The sequence below is a fragment of the Lepisosteus oculatus genome, chromosome 10 (assembly GCF_040954835.1).
Source record: "Lepisosteus oculatus isolate fLepOcu1 chromosome 10, fLepOcu1.hap2, whole genome shotgun sequence".
Lineage (NCBI taxonomy): Eukaryota > Metazoa > Chordata > Actinopteri > Semionotiformes > Lepisosteidae > Lepisosteus > Lepisosteus oculatus.
In genome coordinates this window covers 26,283,864-26,306,876 of record NC_090705.1, presented here as the reverse complement: position 1 = coordinate 26,306,876, position 23,013 = coordinate 26,283,864, and the positions used below count along the sequence as shown (strand labels likewise).

Below are 23,013 nucleotides of genomic sequence, written 5' to 3'. Positions count from 1 at the left end.
AGAAAATATATCTAACATCTCTTTAGTATGCACCTTTAGTATACCTTTAGTATGCACCTATTTAAATACAAAATATAATTAGATTGCCAGTTTTGGTGGTTATAAGTAATTTTAAAACAAAAACCAGTACAATACCCTTCATTTTCTGTGATTTCCATGAAAAGATAATATAAAGATATTATAAGAACCTATCTGTGATAGTACTTGACATTAAGTATATAATATGACTTTTTTGTTGTATTGGTTTTATATCTATAGGAAACTCTTTCCTCAACATCAGAGTGAGTTTAAAATAGTAAAAACTGATGATAAAGACCTACAGTGCTTTGCTTCCTGTTAAAAAACCCACCTTGTAACTGAGCAGTTGACATTAGAAACCTTCTCAACAGTCTTTTATTTAACCACAAGATTTACTGATTAAAATTAAGATCTCAAATGGCCCCTGAAAAAAGACAATGCAATTAAAAACAATATTTGAAGTAAATTTTATTTAAATTGAAATAGGCAGCCTCTTGAGAATAGAGGACATAATAAATTAAAAAACTGTAATACATACAGGGCCTATAGAAAGTCTACACACTCTTTCAAATTTTTCACCTTCTGTTGCCTTATAGCATGGAATTAAAATGCATTTAAACTTTTTTTTAAAGTTTCTCTTTGTTGGGTAGTGCATTTCAAAGCAAGAAATCAACCATGAGCACCAGGGAACTAAAGAACTCCAGGACAAGGTTGTGGAAAGGGACAGATCAGGGGATGGATATAAAAAAAAATCAAATGCCTTGGTGCACAGTCAAAACAAAATTCTAAGAAATTGAATATGCATGGCACCACCATACCTAGATAAGGCCATCCATCCACACTTGATAAGCAGACGAGAAGGAGATTAACCAGAGAAGCTACCATGAGGCTTATGACAGCTTTGAAAGAGCTACAGGCTTGATGGCCAGGACTGGTCAGTGTGTAAATTACAATATCTCAAGCACTCCACAGATCTGGCCTGTATGGCAGGAAGGCATAAAGGTGTCACGCCCAGTACACCTAGAGGGTGCTCTGCTTCTCTCCTGCTCCTAGTTCCCTGTGATTATTCATGTCTTTTTGGTGTGTCTTGTTGTGTAGCCTATTTACTTCCTGTTTCTGCTCTGCTCCTCACTCAGCATCGAGGTTCAGATGTCCTTGAAACCCGCCTAGCACCAGCTTGCCCCACATCCGCTACTTGAGGGCATAGGTTTCTATATGGCATTTCCTGAATAGCTGAGCCCATGTCTCACCGCTATGCAAAGGGTCTTTTTCACTCTCCTGCCATTCCACGTTTCGTCCCTCTCCGACATCTGTGACAAAAGGAAGCCATCATGGAAAAACAAACATTAATAGGGTATCAAGGTGCCAATATGCGGCAAAATGTTTTGTGGCCTGACAAAGCTAAAACAGAACTTTTCGAATTTTGGCCTAAATCTACAGTATTACATTTGCCGCAAACCCAACACAGCACATCACCCAAAGAAAACAATCCCTACAGTGAAGAATGGTACTGGCAACATTGTTTCTCATCTGGAGTGTTTCTAATTGTCATCACTGGCAGGGACTGGGGTACTTATTGGGATAGAAGGGAAAATGAATGGAGCAAAAGAATAGAAAAGTCCTTGAGGAAAACTTGGTGTCTTCTGCAAGAAAACTAAGGACAGACCTTTCAGCATGAAAGCGACCCAAAATCACACAGCCAAAGCTATAGTGGAGTGTCTAAGGAACAAAAAGTTAAATGCCCTTGAATGGCCCAATCAGAGCTCTGGCCTAAATCCAATCAAAAATCTGTGGAATTACTTGAAGATTGCTGTCCATCAATGCTCCTCAAAGAACCTGACTGACAAATGACCAAATATTGCCAAATCAAGAACTGCAAGGTTAGGAGTCAACTATCCCAAGATCTCAAGATTCACTGTTGTAATTGCAGCCAAAGGTGTTTCCACCACGTAGTAAGTCCAGGTGGTGGAGACTTATCCAATTAGATATTTCAGTTTTTTAAAAATATATTATTACAATAAAATAATTCAATAAAGAGAAAAAAAGTCTGGAGTATGGTGTATACGTACTGTAACAGGAAAACAATATATAATTTAAATGTATGAAAATTTGAGGCAATGACAATGTAAGAAAATGTGAACAAGTCCAAGGGGTTGTATACTTTCTACTGTATAGGCACAGTATACAGTATATTATTAAAACAGCCTGGACCAGTATTGCGAAGTAGTTCTGTACTATTCCTTTAATTGAGACGGTTTTAAAACGTCTTAGTTTTAGCTGATTTAGCTATTTTAACTGTTTTAGCTAATGCTTAGAATATTATAATAATATATAAATAAAAAATCGTATACAGATTGTACATTTTCTACCTTGAACAGCATATACAGTAGATCAACACTACGTTTTCTTTGTTATTGATATGCAGAATTAGTTTTTTTCACTAATTCTCTGAACTGACAGTTTAAAACAGACATTCTTCGTTTCAATATCTTCCAAAATTCTGGTATTTCAATTTTGCCTTACCAATGGGTTCCAGATCACTTTTTATTTCTGTTGTGTCGTCATGACCACTAGCACTTTGGCAACTAGAGACAGGGTAGCACCTACCGCTCTTTCTCGCTGTCACCGGGGCGCTGAGGAGATCTGCGTGTGTTGTGTGTGTGCGCGTGTGCTTGTGTGAGTGCGTGGGTGGAGTGAGCTTGTGCTCTCTTCCCTGGGAACAGCAGGGGAGAGAAGGGAGAAATCATGTTGTTCGACAAGACAGCCACATAGCACCGCCGCTCAGCTGTGACATCCGGAGCTCGGGTCTTGGGGCAAGGATACTCTCCTTCAAGGTAAACGGCTGAAGTTTAACATTATGGAACAGCTTTTGAAAATATAGATAATATTCATGTTATGTGTACATTTGTGTGGTGTGCGTCTTTGTTTATGATAGGATTTCTAACTCTTTCTTCTCAAGTCCTTTCACCTGCAAGTATTTATCTCTGAAAGCTCTTAATCATCCGAGCTGAACCCCAATAAATATATAGCTATATAGCCACGTATATGCTATTTGTGAATATTTTTACGAAACCTGAAACAGAACACATTTGCTCGTCAGTTTTGACAAGCTCTGACGTGCACATGCGTGATGCTTTTACATTCAGAATGTGGCATGCTTGTCTACATGTTTTTATTTACAGTAAGTTGAGAACATCTGTCGTTTTACTTGTCATCAGTTTTATTGTTGCAGGTATTAACATCAAGTTGAGTGTGTGCTTATTAACACTGGGCATCCCATTTCTTAGACTGTGGTGGTGATGGGGGAGTATTTAATCGGACTATTTTGAAAGAATGTCATTATCATTCATCATCATTATATTTAAACTTTTATTGAAAATATTTCTATTTTTTATAGTTTATAAAAATTAAAACTAGAAAATCCACGTCTCCTAACACCTGTTCTTTTTGATAAAACGCCCAATGTACAATACGGTGCAGCTGACATTCGCCTCTTCTAACAGGTTCAGAACTGAATTTGAATTTAAGGTCCTGCTGCGTAACTGATGTAACACTAGTAGCTCTTCAGCATTTAAAAACCGTAGTTTTAAAAGCGTCGGGGTCATTGTAAATACTACTTTAAATAAGAAAAAGGTTGCTCAATTCTTTTTTAACCGATAAAGAGACCAAGGTACTTGGCATTTTTGAGTGTGTGTTCTCAATTAAAGTTGAACATCATTTCACTAGAAAAATACATTTATAATAACATTGGCAGGGTGCTGTAGCTTTATTGAATTTGAGGTTGTAGGGTGATAATAGCACAAAAAATTGAAAAGCGACTTTGTTATTGATAATTTATTCTAGTTTCTGGCGCGCTCAAACATAACTTCTTAAAATGAACAACATAAACAGAGAGCCTGTTTCCTCGGGGTTAAATATTTCCAAGATGTGCATCTTCTTAAATTATTGATATGCGTGTTTTTGTTAAAAAATTAATGCCAGTGTAAGATTTAAACTCGTCTGAAAATAAAAAAAGATACATTTGAAACGCGCGATTTTATGTACTTTATAAATTATGTCTCAACGGTTTAGAAATTAATCCACATAAAGATGTATGATGTATGATGTATGTAGCATATTGCTGATATGCTAACCATTTTTTTAAACATAGTAAGTTGTAAAACAGTAGTGGGTAAACTTGCTGTTAAATAAATATGGGAAACCACTACAGATTTATCTGTGTGCATTAAAGAATTAGAAAATTATTCAAACTCACTCGTTTTATTGGAGTCAGACTTGTTCTTGTATTGAAGTGTTCAGCCTCAGCTTTCTTTTTAGAAACAACAGCTGCAGTTCTACACCGTCATTGCAGACAGCTTTGTATAGTTCTCAGTATTATGAAATCCAAAAGCATGAGGTGCCTCACTGATGCCAAATATAGAATATCACATCAGTCACTGTTTGAAATACCAGGGGAAATGTGTATTGCCAACCACTGTGAGAGGGGGAGGGTTTGTCCATTAAGAAATGGTAGCTGACCATGGCAAATATTAAAAAGAAATAACCCAGCATTTTTTAAAATACATTTTATCTTTTTCACATGCTGTGGACTAGTCAGTAACAATTTAGACTGAAATCAGCAATCCAATACTGTAAGTCATACAAAAAAGCAGCTGGAATCCTATGAAGTTAAAAATGCTAGATCCTTTTGGTAAAACCAGTTGGACTTTGGCAGTTGTTTGATGTATAAAAATCACTAACACACTACTAGAAATTGCTACCTGTGAAGATCAAAAGTAATCAGTGGAGTGGAAGATTTAGTTTGGTCATGGAAGTCTTGTGTAGTAAAAGTAATATCTTGCTGTCAGAATAGTGAATCGAACTGGGCTTTTCCCTTGATACTGTATGTACTTTGCCAAATTAAGTTGTAAAGCCTTATTTAAGGTGGCATGCCTCATTCAAAAGTCCATAAAAATATTTTGTTGTCACTTGCTTTTCTTCTTGAGCTACTGCATTTAGATGTTATGAGTAACGGTATTTGATATCCTAGAATATAAGAATAGTGACTTGGCTTCTAATTGCTGTTTGCTTACATAATAAAGAAATCTACTCCATTTTAAAAGATATCAACATGTGTATTGTATATCAGTAGGTGAAATTGTACAATGTAATCTTTTAACTGATTTTCATATTCTATCACAGGAAGAATATGTTTATATGCTTTTTTCTTTGTGCAATTTAGTTTACTCCTTTCATCAGTTTAAGTGCTTTTTGTGCTGGACTATATAATGTGAATCTGTGTGCAGAGTCTTCTCAGTACTGTTCCGTTAGCACTAAAACATGGAATTAGGATTGATATCTTCTCCAGGAATAGTACTTTACATGTGATTAAATCAGTTAAATTTAAGAAAGCAGTACTTCCTTGAAAAGTTTTGAATATAAGAAAATATCTCTGGAGATATGAGACCCCTTTTCCCATTTTTTAAAGATTGTGCCTTATATTGAAAAAGGTACAGTATTTTCTACTGCTGCATTCCTTGTGTAGTAATCTTAGCAGAATGTTTGACTATCACCTACAGAATATGCACTGCTGGAGTGTGGCCAGTCACTGGATCATTGCCTACACCATAGGTGTGACATCCTTAATCCTGTTATAGTTGGGTCTGAATGCCCAAAGGGATACGCTTTTCTGCCAATACAGGAATTGGTGTAAAATTATGATATGACTTCAAAATAAATGGCTTTGTGAATTTTATTGTCAATTCCCTCCCTTTCAGTTTCTTAATTTTTTTTTCTGCATATCCCTTATAACACACAGAAAAAGATGTATTTTATATTAATATAGACAGACAATAGACATTTCCACTGGATATTAATTTGTCCATTCATTCAGTTCATGCCTATACGTGTGGATATTTCTTTACCTCAAAAGGGAAGAAAAAGTTTAGACAATGATCCAGGGTCTTTATTAAATATTTTATTAAAAAACGTGTACATAATGATACTGAAATGATCCATTTTTGATTGTTTGAAATAAAAAAAAATCTAAATAAAGCAAAAGTTCATGCCTCCATATACACATGATTAACATGTTTTTTCTAACACATGCAGTTTATTATTTAGCATCTTTTTTTCACACTTATAAGCACTATGGAATTCTCAATATATGACACTTTCTGTTGACATGAATAAAAAGGCTTTAGCACATTTCAGCTGAAAGACAGTAACCATATGCTGCTCAACTTGCTGATGCACATCTTTTTTTTCCTGTTCTAAATGCACTGCATCAATAAGACAGGTGGGGTAGAATGGAGTCCAAAACAGATGCTGCTGTAAATTGGCTTGGTATTTGTCAATCACTAAAATTAACTGCTGGGTGTTTTTTTTTTATTAAAACAAACCCCCATGGTGGTAAAAATCCTGCCACTGTGTGTTGTGCTGGAACTATTAGCTTTGCAAATTGCTAATCTTCTTTTAGCTTTGTCTCTCAAATCTCAGTTGATTTTTATTGCCCTGACAACTGTGGCATAATTTTCATTGTAAGGGTGTGCTTCACTTCAGCAGTTCTGTGTCTGCTATTTTTAATGGCACTTAGATAATGAATTCTGGAATAATAATGAACATCTATCTATCTGGACCATTTTATCAGTATATATGTATAAATATGTATGCTTATTTACTGGGTGTCCTTTCCTATTATTTTCACAAATTAAGGGAAGCTCTAAGGGATAATAATCCTATTATCCTTCTTTATTTTAGAGCAGTCCGTTCCTGATTTTTGTTCTGTTTTTCAATTAATATTTGTCACTGTTTATCTGTTCATCTTACTCTCTAACCTGCTCGCTTCATACAACATATAAGGACGCAATTAGCGACTTTATATGAAATTTGCATGGAAGACAATACATAGTGGTGTGCTTAATTGCCTTTCTAAAAACAGACATGATGTCTTTATTCATTTTTTCAGTCCAGCAGCACTCCTGCCATTCTAATTTCACTTAAGGTGAGAAAGCAGTTTTACAAAAGTCACAATTGCTTCTTTATTTAGCATTTTACTGTGTGACAATATACTGACAAATTTTGAATGGTACCATTTGAATGGTATTCAGAAAATGTTCTCCCGAAGGATAAATGCGTTAAGCCTGAAGAATATTTTATTTTGTTTTAGATTGTGTTAATCAAATTTTATAATGTAATACTACACAGAAAGGTTATTCAAAAGGTAGTTGTTTAGTCATACTTTTCTTTCACATGACTAACTAAGGATGGGCTCTATAGCATGCCATGAATATACAGTATGTATGTTCACAGAATATTCATAGGATATTTCTTGGTTTTACTTTGCAAGACTTGGATTATTTTGTGTTCTGATATTGTTCTGATAAGTTACATTTTTTAGTTACTGCTATTATTACTGTAGTATCATATTGTATTTAAATTGGAATGTATGAAGGGATACTAGAAATATAACCTTAATTGTATGAATTCTCAAAGAGTCTCGTAATGATTGCAATATATCATTTTGTGCCTGCTTTCAATGCCTGTTAAAATCCAAATTATGTTTTTTTTACTAAGCTGTATATAATTATGTGGTGTTAATTGTGTTTTCTAATACACACATGACATTTTATTTTTAGTTTATAATAGTATAATAGTTTATCTTTTATAAACCTGACAGGTCTCAATTTTTCTTAATAAAGATAAAGAAAATGGGACTCTGTATTTGTGATGATTCTCAGTGAAATATTTTATTGCATTTTAAGTATAATGGAATTAACTATTTTTAATTATTATAATTGGATCTTGTGTTTTTTTTAAGTTTGATTTTGTAGTTTTATGATGAATTAATGTTCCAAGTGCATCCCTTGGAATACAGCTGTGTTTTTGTTTGTGCTGGTGCTGTTCAATATAAATACTGATTTGAAGAGTGTTATCAAAATATATTTATGTTAGAGAATAATAAAACAGAAACCAAAAAAGGTCTAGAACTGTTCAGTGCATTCTGCATCAAGCATAATGGTCTATTCGCAGAGGTGATTAATTATAGTTGTGTTGTTAAGAAAATTAATAGATCTGTGTTTTTATATCATAGACATGCTATAAATGGTTATAATTTATTATTGAGGTAAAAATACTCTTTCTATGACTAAATGAAACACTATTTTACAGTATATATGTACAATGCATGAAAATATATATAAGTTCCTTACGTCTCTTTCAGTGTCATCAATCTGATCTCTGATGCATGTGAACACAGAAAAATTACAGTCTTGCCATAGCAGTACAGGTGCATTAGAGTATAGTATAGTATAGAGTGCGTTAGAGTATAATATTATAAACAAGTTTTTTTTTAAGATCTCCAGTTTTTTTATGAATTTGCCGCCTTCTCTATTCATCAATAATCTAATGTTTACAACTTATTAAGTGTTTAAAAAAACTGTGGAATGATTTATTATCACATATTGTAGTAAGGAAAGAACTCTCTGTCTTCATCGTCAATGCCAACCTTTACACTTTAAAGTGGTATACAAGACAGCCAGAAAGTCTTTCTCAGCAGTACATTTCAGAAGTGCAAAACCTGCTTTTATTTTCTTTATTTTATTTTCAAATTCCAAGTTACTGAATTGTGTAGTTGGCAATTGTTGTCTCATTCCAACTGAGATTGTCAGTAAAGGAGACTGACAGCGTGAGCTCTGAAATAGACCATGTAATTGTAGAGTTTTGCTGTTGTTTGTGAAGAATCATAGAACCTCTTGAAATCGTCTTCACTGTTTTTTATGGGGATAATTCATTGACTTTAAAAGTGTTGGGAGAACATACTGTAAATATCTGTGACTTTCTGATTGATTACTGTACATTCACTGTAATAAGAGAGACTGACTTAAGATTTGACTACCTTAATTTAATAAAATTATTATGTAGATGATGGGTAATATAGATGGACATTTTTGATTAAAGATTTCTGTTTTCTGTGATGAATGGAGTTTGTGATGATAGTTTAGGAAGAAAGCAAAACAGCTGATACCACCACATCATTACCAGTACAAGTTTGACTTACCTTCTCTGTGATCACTGTGTGATTCAATTATGACTCCATTGAAGCAAGCCCTTGTTGCTCCTTAGTTGGAGATTTGTCCATTCATCTCATTCATGGTGCCAGGTGCTACCCCTTCAGCCATGCAGGTTAAAGCCAGAGACTTTTAATAGTTATTGTTCAATATGAAAAATTGATAACGTTCAGTGTAAATATATATACAGTAGGTGTGCTACCCTTAGGTGAAAATAGTTTCAATAAGGCAAAGTCTGAAGAAATACAGTGCATTTATTGTAATGCATTTATTCTTCTAACTATATCACCTCTAGGTAACAGTAAGCAATATTTCTGACTGTGAGCTACTGTATGTGGATTGCTAGTTTTTCTCTTTGGCACTGCCATTTCTGTTCAATAGTTAACTCCAGTTAAACAAAAGGCTTCTCATTCTCCACTATCAGAAATGTTTCCATTCACATACAGAGTGAACTGATAAAATAACATTTTTCATCCAGTGGCAAATAGAGGCTGCTGCCTGACACAATTGCGCATGGCCTTTAGAATTTTTCTTTTCTATGTTTCAGGAAAGTTCTTTGCAAAACCCATATTTTCCATTCTTGGCTGAATACCAGAGAGCAAACTGCCCTCAGGAGAAAAAGTACATCTGTAATTTATTTGATAACGCATCTGCTACTGATCTCTTTTCAAAGAATGACTTGGATCAAACATACAAAAGGAACAGACTTTCATTGAGCTTGGCAGATGCAGTGTTACATTTGTGTAAACCTTATATCCCTTTGTATCCCCACTATTTTGACACTAAGACCCTTTAGTCTAGACCAGGTTGACATTTTCTGGTCAGTATGCATTGAGTTGTTGTGTACGCAGCTGGTATGAAATTATCCACCCTAAAACTATTCTGCCTTGAGAAGTGTCCCATGGCTATAAAAAATTATCCAACTGATCTACTATTTATGCAGATGGAACTTTGGAAAAATAATGCTGCAGATGTACTGTATATCAAGGGTGATGTGCTTAGCCTGAATGCATGTTCTAAGAAAATCTTTTTTCACACTACAGTACAGTTAGCAGAGTGACATCAACTGAGAATTTGCAAGACACTTTAAAATGATCTTTTTGGTAAGTATATTTAGATTTATGTTCAAATGCTTTCAGCTAATTGGTTTAATTTTAAATATCTTTATAAACAAATGACTGTCATATTAACAACGTAATGTGTACTACACTGTTTGTCTAACTGTACAAAAGAAACATTAGGAAATATTATGCTGCTTGAGTTCAGTTTTACGGACATACATTACTGATTTACATTACTTCACTTATTTGGTAAAACTTTATATTAGGGTTGTGAATGGCATTTTTAATCCTATGTATGATCTTAATGAATAATTTTAGAATGTCTTTGCTTAAAAATAACAAGTAATTATAATGTTATGATCAAGCATTATTATGATGTGCTTGATCATTATTTCAGAAGTCTGTTCTTGATCATAGTATTAAATATAATTGTAAGAGTAGAGTACTCATAAAATTGACAGTTATGTTCAGAGCAAACAACACTATTTTTTATTTCCACAAACTGTATTTTAACACAAAGACGCAAAGTTTGAAAGTGATAGCAAAAATATATTTTTTTATTTTTAAATCAAATACAGCACCTTATTACAGGTACTTATAGAATTGAGTGCTCTTAATTATCTAAATAATCAAATCTTTATTCCTGAGCACAATCTACAGTATATAAAAGTAATTCAGTTCTTGTCATAACATACTTCACTTGTCAAAGTTATCTATACCACCCTGAAAGACCCTAATTAGGGTGAAACAGCAGTCAATGGCTGCTGACTTTGTCAGTTAGAAGACAGTTCTGTCTCCCAAGGGTTCTAACAAAGGAACTTAGTTTTTAATTATTAATATTAATATCTATAACACAATAAAAGTAGTGTGGATAGATTTTTTATCTTTCTTATAATATTATGATGTACATATATACACAGCAGATATGTACTTTGGCATATATCATTATGGCTCAGTTAGCTACTGAATATTGAAGTAGAGGGAGTCTCCTGTCTTCAGGGGACTGTCATTACCAGAGGATCATATAAAGTTAGTTGCAGCTGTTGTTTCTAAGTAAAGATACATGCACCAAAGAAGAGCTGCCATGGGGATCATTAAGTGGGTTGTACTGTATAGAAGAATGAGTAAGAGGTTGCATCAGTGTACGAGCTGCAAAGGAACAAGTAGCGGTTAATTCCATGCTAAAAAAGTAGAATAAACACGACATTTTGGCTGTTGAGCCTTCTATTGCTTTTACACCTGAAGAAGCCTCAAAAGCCAAAACATTGGCTGTTATTTTCTTCTACTATTTAGCGGATAATTAACCTCTTCTTATGGTACAAATGGATGCTCCTATATATTAGTATCCATTTGTACCATAAGCAGATAATTGGTTTTATTTAAACAATGTTTAATTAACATGAGAAGCTTAGAATTAACACATTCTAAGAATCAATTTGACAGCTTTAGATTGCACTGCATGTGAAAAAACAGAGGCTTCTTTGTGGCGCAGTGTTCACAGCATTAGGGCCCTGGGTTTAATTCTGGAACTAAGGTGCTATCTGGAGTTTATATGTTCTCCCCCTGTTTGCATGGGATTCCTATGGGTGCTCTGGTTTTCACCCAGTTCAAAAAACATACTTGTACAAATAGGTTAATTGGCTTCTGGGAAAAGTGGCCTTGGTGTGAGTATGTGACTGTGCCTGTTTGTCTGCCCTGTAATAGATTGGCACACTGCCCAGGGTGTACCGCCCAGCTCCTCCACATCTCTGAATTTGAAGAATCTGTTAAAAAATGAAAGGATGAAAAAAACAATATGTATGATGTATGGGCATGAATCCTTATTGAGTGATAGGAGAAGTTAATGTTGTGGATGTTCAATCAACAAGCATGTTAGAATGTTGGAAACACTATAACCTAAAATGTGATCTTTGTGATGCTGCTTGTAAACAAATGTTCCTCCTTTGTTCTTCAGAAACATTTTTAAATAATTTTTTTAGATTTCAGAGAGGTTAAAAGAGATTAACTTACACAGATTGCTCAATTTCCAGTGCCACAATGAATAAAAAAGTAAAGCACTGTTTTTCAGAACAAGTAAATGAGACCTGAATGCCTTGTCTTTGCCAGCTAATAGCATGTTCAATATAATTATACCCAATGTCACCAGTGGCAGACTGCTCTGCATTCTGCTATAGTGTTTCCATTTAAACATAAGTGCATGCTTCAGGAATAACCCTAAATTGCGTTTACACAATTTAAGGAAAGTAGATCTGCTTTTTATGATTTCTCACCAGCCCCAATACTGCAGTGCTGACAACTTGCTGATATAAATTATGTTAATTCCAAGATTCTTAACTCAATGTAATGAAGATTATGCTGTGAGATATGTCAAAATTAACATTTTACTAATGAACGCCATCTGCGAGAACTGTAACCCAAGCGGAATGGATGACACATTTCATTTGTTACTTTCCACCACCTTTTCTTTTACTTTTTTTACTTTTTTCATGTTCATTAATATTCAAGAGCAGCAGTAACATGATTTCTTTCCTCCAATTATGCCTAAAGAATCCTTCATGACATTTGATGCATATAATGGTTCATTGATTTCATGGCACTCTGCAATTAAGTCTAGAAATGTGAATCAGTCCATCTACTAACAGTTGTATTTTTTTTACCTCCTTTTAATAATGAATTATGAAATTGTAGTTCCAGAGGGGTCTTGGCCATTATATTTCCTTCTGATATGAAGTGCCCCATTCCTTGCTTTGAGAGTGAATTTGATAGGCAGATAGCAAGGGTCAGTGTTTAATTGATCTTCTTTCATTTACAAATGGTTTGTTTCAATATTTTTTTTTCTTAAAGCTTTTCAGAGGTGCTCATCAGGAAAGGCACTCACTTGTAACTCATTCAAGTCCTAGTCCTAATATGATGGGTTTTTAGTGTGCTAGGATTGGCTGAGGTAGGTAGAAAGCTCACCAAGTGATTTGTTGCAAACAAGTGAGTACTATGATTTGGTAAGAGCCTGTGAACTAGTAGTTTTCCTCCCAAGAGGAATTAATCCTGCTAATGCTACAGTACATCTCTTGTAAGGCACAGTGTAGCTTGTAGTGTGTCAAGTGTCAGATGACTTGACACTTGTGAGCTTGAGACTTCACCTTCATTGCTTCAAAATGCCCTGCTGTATAAATGTTTGCAAATATACAGTAAATCACATTGAATAAAAGTGTCAGCTAAATAAATAACTAATTTATTTTAAAAATAACATTAGTAGCCAAAACATCAGGCTTAGAGTGACTGTATATCTCAATCAGAATAGTGTAGGGATAGGTTGGTTGACAGTAATAATGGCAACCAGGAAAACATATATTCCCCAGTATTTTCCCATACAGTATATTCTACAATACATATTGTACAAGATGTTGTAATGATGTAATGTCGTATTGCAAGAATTCTTTCTTTTCAGATACTAATCAGCTTAGCAGAATTTTTTTAGATATGCAAGAGAAATTTGAAATATATATATATTTATCCTGGGATTCATTCTGGGCTGTAATGCCTTCTTTGGAGAGTTTGTGTGTTCACCTACAGACCAAAGATGGTCTGTGTATTGTGTAACCTACCTTACACCAGTTATCTGCCAGATTAAGCTCCAGCACATCTCTCTGTTGTACTATTTTTGCAAATGGATAGATAGATGCCTTGACATTCATTCAAAAGCTAATGTTTTATTTTGATTTTATTTCGTAGTTTGTATTGTGTCTTGCATCAGGAATCAAGCTTTTAAAATAAGTATTATATAATTATATAAAATAAATGAAGGACAAGTTAAAAAATAAAATGTTACAAAGCTTTCTAGAACCTGTATTACCTGTCTTTGTGTTATTTAGCCAAGTACTGTACATAAAAATGAAATGGAGAAAGTGCCATCCGAATTGCACTAATAATTTATAACTTATTTACAACTTATAATAACTTTTTACTGTATTTAAGCTATTCATATTGTTGCTTATCTTATTGCAGACTGTTTTGATTAAATGTGTCCTGTTGTTGAGTTGATGAGTCTAAAAGAAATATTGCTCCTGGGAAAAACAATGTTGCTTCAGTCAAAATGATTAATCTAAGTATCGGAATCTGCATTTATGTGAGAGGAGATCCCACCAACTAGTTATAACACTGATAGAAAAAGACAGGAGTACTACTCTTTTAATATCAGCAGACTGACATGAACCTGGCATCTTTCCAGAAGTACTGAGTAGATGCGTCTTGAGCTAGAGAGGTAAACCATCAAGTAAAAATTACCTCTTAGTCTATTCAATTAGGTTTTGTTTTAGTTAATTTCCTCTTTGAACTACTGGCTAATGATCAACAACAATAGCCATCTGTTTTAATTATCATTTTCCCTTTACAGATAAAGATTAGTATTTTTAAAGGTCATTTAAAGTTAATTTTAACAGCTGCACCTGTAACATTTTTACTCATTTTAATGATTTATTTTCTTCTTAAGGTTTCTTTGTCTACCACTTTACCTCTGCGTTGTTACATTTGCCATTCAGGTTGCTTTTCTTTGCTTTGAGTTTTCTTTTGACAATTCCCATCACAATATTTCTTTATAATATGGCTTAATGTCTTCCTACATGACTGAAATACTGCAGCTTTCTGTTCTTTACTGCTGGTAGAAGTAGAAAAACTGTTTCTTCTTGTTACAACTTGATCGTTTGTCTTCCTTGCTGTCCAGGGTATCAGCAACAGTTTCCTCAAGCATTTCATCTCAAATACTTCTATTCCCTCTTTCTTTTTTGTTAATTGCTTCACAACCATACAGGATGTTGGTACTGGCCATATAAACATTTTTTTCCAGTCTGTAGTGTATAACTGCTCCTATTGAGAGCAGTGTTTTTATTTCACTTCTACATTCCATGTTTTCTGTTACCCTAACCCTAGTTATGTGTAGTCTCTCACGTGTTCCAGTTTTATGACATTTACCTTCACATTCACTGAGCCTCCATTACTTCGTGAAACATAGGGAAACATTCCTAACCTTTTTTCTTGTTTTTGGTGTTTTAGTTGTATTCTTGTCACTTTAATACTAGACCCTGCGGTCTATGTGGTTCCTAATGCCCCAGTATAGCGACAAGGACACTATACTGTAAACAGGCACCGTCCTTCGGATGAGACGTAAAACCAAGGTCCTGACTCTCTGTGGTCATTAAAATTCCCAGGGCATTTCTCAAAAAGAGTAGAGGTGTAGCCCTTACCAATCATGGCCTTCTAATAATCCCCCTCTATGAATTGGCTTCATTACTCTTGGTGGTGGTGCAGGGGATCCCCATTACCTCTAAAGCGCTTTGAGCGGAATGTCCAGAAAAAAGCACTATATAAGTGTAAGCAATTATTAATTATTATTATTATTATTTCCATGACAAAAATTTACAGTGCCTTGTAAAAGTATTCACCCCCCTTGGGACTTTTTCACATTTTATTGTGTTACAGCATGGAACCATGATGTATTTAACTGAGAAGTTTTGCCACTCATCAACACAAAGTACTCCATAATGTCAAAGTGGAAAACAAATCCAGACATTTTACTAAATTAATTAAAAATAAAAACAGAAAATAATTGAATGCATAAGTATTTACCCCACCAGTTTTGGGTCATTGTCCTGTTGGAAGATGAATTGTCTTCCAAGTCCAAGTGCTCTTGCAGATTGCAGCACGTTTTCCTTCAGGATTTTGCTGTACTTAGCTCCATCCATTTTATCTTTCATCTTTGAGTTTTCCCGTCCATGCCGCAGAGAAGCATCCCCAGAGCATGATGCCGCCATTGCCGTGCTTCACTGTAGGGCTGGTGCTCTCAGTGTGATGTGCTGTGTTAGGTTTCCGCCAAATATAATGTTCAATTTTGGTCTCATCAAACCATAGAATTTCCCTCCAAACTGTTGAGTCTCTCGCATGCCTTTGGACAAACTCCAGCCGAGATGTGATATGAGGCTTTCTTTTTGCCACTCTTCCGTACAAGCCAGATTTATGAAGTGTACTGTACGTGCTATTGTTATCTCATGCACATTTTCTCCCATCTCTGTCATGGAGACATGGAGACTCATTCAGAGTCAGTTTTGGAGGATGGTCAGTTCTGGGCAGATTCACAGTTGTTCCATATTTTCTCACCTTTTTAATTTCACTGTGCTTCGAGGTATATTCAATGCCTTGGAAATGTTCTAATATCTTTGGCCTGACTGGTATTTTTCATGAACCTTGTCTCGGATCTGCTTGGAATGTTCCTTGGTCTTCATGGTGTAGTGTTTCCTTGGAAATGCATGAACTAAGTTGGAAGCTCCCAGACACAGGTGTATTTATTCTGAAATCATGTGAAACACCTCAGCTGCACACAGGTGGACTCCAGTCAAGTAATTATGTGAATTGGAGAAAAGAGTTGGTTACTTCAGAGGTAATCAGGTGTGTCAAAGCAAGGGTGTGAATACTATTTTTAATTAAGTAAGTTGTTTGGATTTTTTTTTTCACTTTGACATTATGATGTGTGGCAAAAATTCTCAGTTAAATACATCATGGATCCATGCTGTAACACAAAAAAATGTGAAACGGGGGTGAATACTTTTGCAAGACACTGTAGATCATGGGGATTTCATTTAACAAGCATACATAGATAAAACATATACTGGGCACTACAAATAGTGGAAAACTTTAGAGCATGTGAGTATATAAAAAATGCTGTTCTGCTACAGTGGCCATGGAGACAACAAGTTATAGCAGAACCTTCAAGGAGATTTGAGCCAAAAACTGGGTAAAATTAAATGTTCTTTAATACTGCAGTTGCTTTCCTCTGCCAATAAAGCTTTTAGTCCTCCCTGCTTGCAGTGCATCTCATTTATTTTTGACTGCATTATTTCCCATTGGCGGATAACCTTCTGGAATATGACCGCAAAATATCTGGGAATACATAAAGAGTCAAAGCAATTTTAATCATCCGACTACACTGTCATTTTTTGCAAGGTGTTATTATTTTGTTTATATTTGTGTTATTTAGTTATTTAGAACTCATAAATCCATATTTACTTAAATATTAAGCATAAAGTGAATTTTGGCTTCACAAACTCCTGAACTCATTAGAATTAAAAATCAAACTAATTGGCAAAAATATTTTTTAGCTCTTAGTACAAGTTATTTATTTATTTCTGTTTTACCAATTTTCTTGAAATTGTTGGCAGCTTCAGTCAATTGCTTGTTGGTTACAGCATGCTACACATTACTGTGAGCTTGGCTCACATTGTCTTGTTTCTTTCTGGTTAGCCTTTCTGATGGCAATTCAGTATGAATTTCCTCTGAGTGTCATGGGAGAGACTATCTGGGCTTGCTTACCAATGCAGTCATTGTATGGTTAGAGGATACATGTATCTCCTATAGAAATTATGTTTGCTGGTTTATGAAAACTTTTAAAAAAGAACAAATGTTTCTATATGATCTAGATTGATTGCTTATTATAATTATGTAAAAAAAAGGATATTGCACTTCCATAAGAGAACTACTTTTAGTTGTATTACAGTTACAAACATAAGAATCATAACACTATGTGCTTTTGGAGCATATGAAAAAAGTAAGCTTAAGAGATCTGAAAATTCCAGATCTTGATTAGAAGCAGTTTTTTAAAAGTATCATACAATTTGAATATGAAACCTATTCATCAGCAGGACATTTAGACTTTAAATATTTAGTACATTAAATATTATTTTTTAAACTTCCTGGTAGCTTATTTGTAGCCATTTGTTTAGGTCATGCAAGATAATAGAAAATGCACCTTTAAAGCCTTCTATGAGGGCTTTAAAGGTGCATTTTCTATTATCTTGCATGACCTAAACAACAGGAAAGGTAAGATTGAGCTCCAGTTACAATTCACAAATAGTTCAAAGGAAGATTTTATAATTGTCTGGCATACTGAGCATAGCTTGTAAGTAATGTGAGTGAACAGCCAGGCAGCTGCTTAGCTGTGGGGATCCTAAGCCCATGAAGTGTTATCACAAAATTATTGATTGCACTTATCACCTGATGTGAGCCTCAGACTGAAAATGACAACATTGTACCTCACTTAAACTAGAGGGTGGATGCAAAACCCTCAACATTTATGAATGGCATAATTTGGTAGCTGTCCAAGAATAACCTCACAGTAACAAAGTAACTATAGACAGGAATTCTTTTGCACATTGAATCAGTAAAAGGTGTTTTAGGTATACAAAATATAATTGGTAACAATCTGCTGCTAAGGTTGGACTAGCAGCAGATCTATAAGCCATAGCAAGATCCTAAGTATTGGGCAAGAGGCAGCTGAGACGGAAACCTTCAAGCAGCACGCAGACAGGGAACTGCGCAGACATCGAACATATACACTGGGAACTGTGCAGGCAGCAGTGCTGAATACACAGGTGACCTGGTGCTGTAGCCAGATTGGGACTCAAGGAAGTGCAGCAGTGTGCGTAGACAAATGTGCTGTGACAAGACAGGAAACTAGGAAATACACAGAGTCCAAGATCATGGTCAAGCAGGTAGAGGTTGAAGCAGTTGGTGAAACACAAACACAGGTAAAGCACAAAGGGGATTACTTGGATTACTTGATTGTAGTTGTGGTCCAGCAAAGCATGGGTCAAAACAAGGAAAACACAGTAGCAAGGATGAAAAAAGAATCCAAGTACAAACTGTAGAGACACAAAGAGGGTGCAAGCGTAGTGAGCAGAAAGAAACCAAATAAAGAACAAAGAGAGAATAAAGTACTGAGAGAAAATACAAAACAAGCAACACAGCAGAGGTCAGGAATCAAAGCAAAGCAATGTTATCACAAAATTTATTGATTGTGCTTAGCAATAATTAGGTAAAATAGGAATAAGGACTTGAAGGGCTCAAAGAATTAACTTTATGACAGCCCTCTCTATCAGATCTGAGTTTTTAACTTCTGAATCACCTGGAATGGAAGTACTTGTAAATTGTCTCCAGGTGATCTAAGTCTCCTGTCAATTGGTTTCCATGGCAACTGGTGCTGGGAAACAGGTTGGAAGGTGATGTAACTGAAGGGTGCGTCAAGGCTAGGGCGAGCATGACATAATTAATGCATGAAATAATTATGTGTTTTCTACTACCAATAAACAGATCTAGCGTTGAGCTTCAATTCAGCTTGAAAATATTATTTTACTTATAGCTACGTAGTATTTTGTTCTGTAAGTATAAAAACCTTTCTGTTCTTTGTCTCACTGGGGTTAATAAATACTAGCTGATGGTAGTAATATAAAATAATATAAAAAACATTAGACAGTACATACTTTATTAGTTATATATACTGTAGATATATACAATAAACTATATATATAAATTACACATTGTCCAAAGTTTTTGATTACCTTAACATTGCACTAATTTTTAGCATATCATTATTTTTTAATATGCATAGCCAGTAATTATATTATTCATTAAGCTTTTGGTTTAAGTTTGGTTTTGGATATTTTCACAAAACAGTTGGAATGAGATTTTAGTATTGTAAAGATATTCCATCTGGTAAAAACTATAATTTAAAACAAAAAGATGTTCAAATGAAGATAATTTTGACTTTGTTTCATATAAGATGAGACTGGAATTCTGCAGTAATTGAATTCTGCAGTAAATGAATTGTGTTTTTGCAAAAGAAATCACAGATTACAGTTATCCAATACATTTTCACAATACTGCAATCTCCCTATTTTAATTGTAGTTTTATTTTGCTGGTTGATTGTTCACTTGCTTGAAGGACAAATATAATTGTGTATTTAATACAAGTATATTTAAAAAACAGCATACTTTTAAACAATCATTGCCACCTATTCCTGTTCTTTACTAATATTGGTGAAATAAACGTTCAAATAGTTCTGAAATTCTGAAAGTAAAATATTTCAGTTGAATAATCCTATTTATTGACTGCATAAGGTATTCAGAGATTCATTAAACATGCCTTGAAGCATACAAGTAATGATGGAATTAAAAAATTGATATCTCTTAACTTTGCAGTTACGGATCTTACTGAAATCATAAGACAGAGCTGATTTTAAGAGGTGAACCCTTGGTTAAAACTTAAAACAAAGATTAAAGAGAGCATATTAAAAACACTTTCTTTTAAAGATAAACATAATGGGAGTTGATTAAAAGCCAATTGCAGTCATCTTAAGTGTTTTTATTTTCAATTTCATGTCCCTCCATACATTTTCTAGATTTAATTTGCATGCTCAAGTTTTATATGTTATTTTTAGTACATATCATGATGATTTACTATACTGAAACAAATTTTGAACAAGTAAATGTATCTGGATATGTTTTTTTTGCAATTTGTTGGCATTATTTAGGTATCTATTAGTATTACTGATATTCACCAGTATAATGCTGTACTAATGATAGTGGGAGTGGCATAATGATGTGGATGATCGTGTTGCTGCTTCCCAGCTCTAGGTTATGTATCATGTGTTTGATAACGACCTTGATCTATCTCTGTGGCATTTGTAAGTCTTCTGCATCTTTCTGGGGGGTTTCCTCGGACCTCCAAAAGACATACGGGCCAGATTATACAGTATTAATTATTGTGCCTTTCTACACAGCCCTGCAATGGACGCTATCCAAGAGGAGATTGGTCCTTTTTTTTCCACTCAACTACTGTATACATCCTGTGCTTCTCAGATAGACGAGTGTGAATTACATGTTTTTACTCAAAAACCAAAGAATCTTTGTATAAGTATAAGCATCTATTTAGATGGTTAGAAAATTCAGAAAAGCATTAAAGTTCAACAAAGCAAGTGGTAATTTTAAATATTTGGTAAAAAATTAAATGATTACATTATTGGTAATTTTAATATTGGTGCAGAAAAAAAATGACATACCATAACAACAAAATTGCAAAAGTGTAGATTTATAATTGGATTGAGTTGATGGAATTAGCTAAAATACAATTAAGATCCAATTCAGTTAAGCCACACATGCACAAAAGAAATCAGAAAGTCCTCTCCTAGCTGCCTCTCATCTTTTGTGAACATACCGATACCTCTATATCAAATATGCAGTACTAAAGACCTGCATTAACAGTAGAAATATGATGTGATTTTTGTCTTTCTGTGAACCTCACTCTTGTAGAAATAAAAGACTGAATGTTATAATAATTTACACTTCTTCTCGTTATATTTTGATTAGTAATACTCCCTCCTGGTCCTGGAGAGCTATGGGGCTTTCTGGTTTACATTGTTCCTGAGCTCCTAGTTATTTAATTGAATTAATTACTGACTCAATTAGGCAACTTTTGAGAATATTGAATTACCTATACAATGTGTAGTGCTTTGGCTTCCCAAGATCCAGGATATGTAACATTGGCTTACATACTTCATTAAGTAGGATAAAAGTGACTTACAAAATGTCATATTGTTTAGATTAGTTATTTACAGATGTGTTTCTTAATTAGATATTTTATAAGATAGATGTATATGTATTTTAATATAAAATGTTACATAGTTTATATTATTGCTATTGTTACACGGATTATTACACAAAGCCTAATAACAATAGTGACTCTCAGTTCATTGCTGTACTTTTTAGTTACTAAGAAATATGTACAGTATATGTTTTCCATATTATAATAACCGTTGCTTTTCTATAATTTGCTTTGGTTATTCTTTGTCTCATCCTTCAATTCCTTCATGACCCCATTATTAAATATCATGGATCTTCTAATAATCTTGCCTCACATTAAAATGAGTTGCCCACAGGAGAAAGAGCAACCCTTGGAGTTTAATTTGTATCATTTGGGATGTTCTAGCAATCTGGAGGAAGCAACTGAAGAGTAGGTGTTTGAATATTGCATTAATTATCCCACGTGGAGACAAAGTCATTATCTGATTATGAAATCTTTAGACATAAACTGACCTGTTTTCATGCTCGAGAGGCTTAAGGTTATTCATATCAAGTTTCCTGTTAAAATAATGCACACGTGGAGAGACTTTTCAAAGACCTCTATGTACAATGATATGCAATATTGAAGCAATTGTCCTTTTAAGCAACACAATTGTGTAATGAGATCTGATTTTTTATTTTTGCTTTATTTTTGCTATTGTATATTTGTTTTACCATAGTTATCTGATCACTATCCCATAGTTTATGTGTGATCCAAAAGGATAATATGTCATTTTTGAACAAAAAGATAACATTTCTTTTTCTGTAAGGAATGTTTCTATTTAGGCAAACTGTAGAAATAATAACTAAATAAATGTGTTGCATGATTTGACTGCTATCTTACAATCTACTTTTAACCACTTGGCAACATTCAGTATAGAATAGAATATATATATTCTCATTAATATCAGAATGAGAAAAATTGTAGCGGACATTTCTGTTTGTTGTGATCTGAAAATATTGTGGCAATTAGAAAACACAAGTAAGATAATAAATATCAATATTGGTGAGTTCTTTCATTGGCACTTTCATAATTTCATGAACATCAGAATTTGGAGAGGCACATTTATCACTTTCCCCTCACTTAACCTTCTATTAAATGTTGTGGATTCACATCCAAGGTGGCACTACTGTTGTGCTCTTGAGCAAGGTGCTTCAAGATTGCTTCAGTAGAGCACCCAGCTGTATAAACAGGAACAAGTGTATGTTGTTTGGAAAAACAAGCTAAAAATGTATCTAGCAAGTGTGAGGGATTTATTGGAATTTTTATTATGATGAAATTTCTTTCAGTGCAATATTTGTCTCCCACAATTATCCTATCTTGTACCGTAGTTATATTTTAAATCCATTTTATACAAGAAGGACAGATGGGTGTAGAGTAAATGTATTAAGTTAGACATTTTAATGGAAAATGTAAACATGCATATTAAAACTGATTAGTTTATCAA

The 23,013-nt window shown here is 34.2% G+C and overlaps 2 protein-coding genes across 9 annotated transcripts in view; one reads left to right on the top strand and one right to left on the bottom strand.

Annotated features, from left to right (window-relative positions):
• LOC138241493 (uncharacterized) overlaps positions 1-4,404 on the bottom strand; it is a 48,884-nt gene extending 44,480 nt beyond the window's left edge. For 3 of the 6 annotated variants that reach the window (XR_011190720.1, XR_011190719.1, XM_069195036.1), the window contains exons 1-2: positions 4,274-4,404; positions 1,269-1,328 (exon numbers count right to left, since the gene is read on the bottom strand). The gene's annotated coding sequence lies outside the window, so the exon portion shown is untranslated. Of the gene's footprint in view, positions 1-1,268; positions 1,329-2,625; positions 2,694-4,273 lie in introns of those variants that run through there. The other 3 variants (XR_011190721.1, XM_069195038.1, XM_069195037.1) reach the window with 2 other exon arrangements.
• The window catches only part of LOC102686563 (cAMP-regulated phosphoprotein, 21), a 162,197-nt gene continuing 141,946 nt past the window's right edge, over positions 2,763-23,013 (top strand). For all 3 annotated transcript variants that reach the window (XM_015357290.2, XM_015357289.2, XM_015357287.2), the window contains exon 1: positions 2,763-2,852. The gene's annotated coding sequence lies outside the window, so the exon portion shown is untranslated. The remainder of the gene's footprint in view (positions 2,853-23,013) is intronic.